General features: G+C 49.5%; 1 protein-coding gene across 2 annotated transcripts in view; it reads left to right on the top strand.

The window, feature by feature from the left end:
- Positions 1 to 2,686: 2,686 nt before the first annotated feature.
- Positions 2,687 to 4,664, top strand: part of SAR1A (secretion associated Ras related GTPase 1A) — a 15,905-nt gene continuing 13,927 nt past the window's right edge. For both annotated transcript variants that reach the window (XM_006099958.3, XM_023763598.1), the window contains exon 1: positions 2,687 to 2,822. The gene's annotated coding sequence lies outside the window, so the exon portion shown is untranslated. The remainder of the gene's footprint in view (positions 2,823 to 4,664) is intronic.

Below are 4,664 nucleotides of genomic sequence, written 5' to 3' on the forward strand. Positions count from 1 at the left end.
TGGCCTCCCAGCTGTTCCTGGAACCTGTCAGCACACTCCTGCCCCAGGGCCTTGGCACAGGGCTCTGCCGTCAGCCTGAAACACTTGACCCCCAGATGTCCTTCAGGTCTTGTCTAAATGACACCTTAGTGGGGTCTTCCTTGACTACTCTATTTAACATAGCCATGTCACCAGTAAATAGGTGGGCGTTTGCCAACCTGATGGATGAAAATGGTGTCTCAGTTTACTTATCTTTTATTATTTTCTACATGTATATACAGGGTGGGGCAAAAGTAGGTTTACAGTTGTTCATATGGAGAATAACACATGATTAATAAATAATAATATAAGAATAAACTCTGTGTTTCACATACAACTGTAAGCCGACTTTTGCCCCACCGTGTCATCTATAATCTCTACTATATTTCTATTATTAGTTTATTGTGTTTAAGAGCCATTTATAGTTCCTTTCCTGTAAATGGTCTGGTCCTAATCTTTGCCTATTTTCTAACAATAGTCTTTTTCATATTAATTTTTCACTTGCCTTGGATGTGATAACATATATATTTTCTCAGATTGTTATCTGTTGAGTTTATGGTGGCATCATTGTTGTTTTAATATAAAAGTTTCCTATATTTCTGTAGTTACATTTGTCAATCTTTTATGGTTTCTGGATTTTCAATCCAAACCAGAAAGGTCTTCTCCATTCCACGAATATAAGGAACTCATCCATGTTTTCTTCTATTTTTCTAGTACTTTAATGGTGTCAATTAAAAATATACAAATCTTTTAATCACTTGGAACTTACTTTGTGTAGTATGGGATTTATAAATTCACCTTTTAGGTTTTTTGACTACCCAACTGTCCCAACCCTTTTATTACTTATTTATTTTTATACACATAATTGAAGCATTTATTGAAAACACTAGAGGCCTGGTGCACGAATTCGTGCACGGGTGGGGTCCCTCGGGGTGGCCTGCGGAGATCGGGTCCCAGCTCATGCCCCCAGTCTCATAGCCCCGAAGCCCCGCCTGGCACCCCGCCTTGGCCTGGCACCGTCCGCTCCACCATCCCGCTGCAGGCCGGCAGCACCTCCACTGCTGCCCACCGACAGCACCGTGTCGTCGAAGCCCACCATGTTCCATGCCGCCCCCTGGTGGTGAGCGCACATCATAGCTAGTGGTCGAACTCCCTATTGAACGGCCGCTGGAGGGGACAATTTGCATATTAGGCTTTTATTATATAGGATGCTCTAGAAAAATTGCCAACATGGACAATGCCTCTTTCACCACCTTAGAGGTGGGGACACTGTAGCCTGGGGCACTTGTCAACTTGCCCAAGGCTGCCCAGCTGGTGTTTGCTGATCTGAGAATCTGCCAGTGTGCTCCTTCCTCCCCAGCCGCCCAATCATCCTTATGGTTTGGGAACCTCCCACTTCTTGCAGCCAGACTTCTATCAGGGACAGCAATCTAATGCATTGGCTAATGCTGGGGCAGCCGTTTCAGGATGTACACAGCGGGGTTCCAAGCCCTATGGACACAGTCCCCTGGTTTAGCCAAAGCTGGTGAGAATGCTCAGAGCAGGGACTGATCCCTTTCTCTGTCTGGGAGGATGCACACCCAAAGGGGAAGACCCACAGGATAAACGGAGGGAAGGTGGTGAGCTTGCCACCCAGCCCTCTCTGAGTGTTGCCACTTTAATTTCATTTCTGTAGGTATTTGGGTCTATTTCTGTACTTAGTTCCATTGGTCTGATTGGCTTTTTGTGCACTAGCACCAAACTGTTTTAATTACTGAGGACCTATAATCCGCTTTACTATCTGATAGTGCTAGTTCCTCAGAGCTTGCCTCCTGACTAGTGTTATTTTTCCATTTGGATTTTAGGAACAAACAGGGTGGTTTTAAAAACACACACACAACCCATTCATTCTATTAGCACTTTTATATGAATTTGTTAACTTTAACATTTCACTTAGAGAATTTAGATCTTTGTGATACTGAGTTTTCCTATCCAAAAATACTCATCTTCCCATTTGACTCAGTTTCCCTATTTGTAAAATGGGAGTCATAATACCAATCTCATAGAGTTAAGTGAGAAAATTCATATGAAGGACGAGATAGCAGAGTCACCGTGTGGCCTTGCCGCTTCCTAGCGTATGAACTGGGCTTCGTCACTTCGGTTCTCTCATTTGTGAGCTGGAGATAATGACGGTGTCTCCTCCATCGGACTGTGCGAGGGTCGGACGAGAGGAGGCGTTCCAGGTGCTCAGCGCACGGCCTGGAACACAACTTCCCCAAGACCATTAGCTGCTCGTCCAAACGATGGGCTCTCACCGGGCAAAGTGACTTAACCTTGCGGGGATCCACCTGAGGTCGAGGCCTGCAGGCCCGTTCTTCTTTCCGGGAACCTGCCTGATCGTCACCCCTCTCCGTCTCCCCCTGGCGCCCGGGGAAGGAGTCGGATTGGAGCCGCGCCGCCGAGCGTCTGGGTCCACGGCCAGACGCCAGGAGACCGCCCCCACCCTCGGGGCCACCGCGCTGCCACGTCTCGCGCGTCCCGCCCTCCTGACGGGAGGAGGCGTGGCCACGTCGGGCCCGCCCCCGAGCGCGTGTCGTCACGCCTGAGGCCCGCCCCTCCGCCGCTGGAGGCTCCTGTCGGGCGCCCCGGGGCTGCAGAGCTCCTCGACGCTACGAAGGGGCGGGGCAATCACGCGCCCGGAAGTCCCGGGGGAGGGGTGTTACGTATATCCGGCGAGTAGCTGGCGGTCCCGGGTGCTGCTGGGCTGTGTGCTCAGAGGAGGGTCGAAGCCGCCCGCCGCCGCCGCCGGAGGAGCCTGTTGGGCCGTAAGTCTGGCGGCTGCCTCGAGGGAGGGAGCCGGGGTCGGACAGGCCGGGGCGGACGACTGAAGGGTCGGGGCGGAGGCCGGCGCAGGCGGGGAAGGGGGGGGAAGTGACACGCAGGCGGTTCTGTGGGGCCGTGGGACTGGTTCTGGGCGGGGATGGGCCGACTCGGCCGGGTCCGCTCGGTCCCGTGCCTGCCTCTCGGGGTGTCAGGTCGGTCTGCATTCCGCTCGGGGGTCTTGCAGCTGCTGGGCAGGGCAGCAGTTTTCTCGTCTGTGCTGTGCGCTCTGGTGTACGAAACGGCTTCACGTCTCCCCGTCTCAGAAGAGCCTTGCGTTACAGCCTCGGCGCGGCGGGCCAGAGACCTTGACGATGGTCCTTGTTCCACAGACTCGGGGACCGAGGCCCGCCGGGCTCAGTGCCTTGGCCGAGGCCCCGGGGAGAGCGAGCGTGAGCGCTGGAACCTGTTCTCCTGCCTCCCAGTCCCGGCCCCCCCCACCCCCCCCCCCCACACTTCAGCTCTGTTACCATCTGATGTCTTTATGTCTCCCTCCTTTATCGCCCTTCTGTCTTCATTTCATGGCAAAATTTCTTCACATTTGTTTGGCGGAGATGAATGTTTAGTTCACGATTCTAGCTGAGCGGCCGGGAGTCCTCTAGTGAGCGCGATACCAATTGCCTGTTCGAATTCTCTCTCGCTCTCGTCTTTTCTCCTGACCTGACCTACCTGCTGAGGTGGTGACAGGGCTTATGGAGCTTTACAGTGGGTCTGGCCTTGGACACGTACAGCCTGCAGCTAAGCGGGTCTCTTAGCCACCCCAGATCTGTTTGGAATGGTGTTTCAACGTTGCTCTGAGTATGTGTACAAGTAATGAGCATGTATGGGAAGTGAGGGCTGCATAGACTCTTTACTGGCTAATGGTCAGTCTTGTGCCTTTCCTTTTTTAAATTTATTTGATCAATTAGTCTTGAAATGTGCAAATTTTTATTTATTTTTTTTCCAGTTTTAATTGTAAATGAAATTTGCAAATTTTAGTGTGGGGTACGTTGGCAGTGCTTTTGTTGGTGGTTCAGAGTCCTTAACTTGTAGAGTACTCTAATTTGCTATAAGATGCCGTAGGTGGTAAAGTGGATCAAGGATAGATCAGTGCTAGTTAACATGCCATTCAGAAGGTGTGATGCATTGCACGGAGGAAAACTTTAGAAGATTACCCTGAGTGTAATTGGTGGGTTAAGGAAGTTTGATTTTTTTAAAAGCATTTTGTGATTTCCGTTTGAATTTTATGTGATATTAACAGGAAGAGCGGTGACTTTGGCATTAAAAGAGGAAGGTTTAAGTTCTGGCGCTGTTACTTTTTCAGCTGAGCAGTCTTTGTTGAACCAGCTAACCTTGGAGTGTCAGCATCCTCATGGTGTGAAGTGAGGCCAAGGATTCCTGCCCAGTAGGATTGGTGTGAGGTTGAAATGAGATGTACTAGTATGTGCAGGCATTGCATAAACTATACAGCTACTCACAGAGGGATGGAGACCCTACTCGTAAGATCTCAAGAATGGAGGTGCCATGAAATTAGAGGAGTAACGAAACACAATGCTTTGTGTCCAATAGGTTTTTTTTCTTATCTTTTAATATCACCCAAAGGGTTTCTTTCACTTTTCCATAGCTCATTTTGATGGGAAGATTAATAGGACTTTTTAAAGCAGGTTATGTCAAGGGAAAATGAATTGGGAAAATGGATAGAGTCTTTTAAAAAGAAAAATTTCCTTAAGAAGGGGTTTTCCCCTTGGCCACCTTCCTGAGGAATTCTTTTAGTTTGGGAGTTCTATTATAAAAATGATGTGGGAAAC

This window comes from Myotis lucifugus, unplaced genomic scaffold (genome assembly GCF_000147115.1).
Source record: "Myotis lucifugus unplaced genomic scaffold, Myoluc2.0 scaffold_292, whole genome shotgun sequence".
Lineage (NCBI taxonomy): Eukaryota > Metazoa > Chordata > Mammalia > Chiroptera > Vespertilionidae > Myotis > Myotis lucifugus.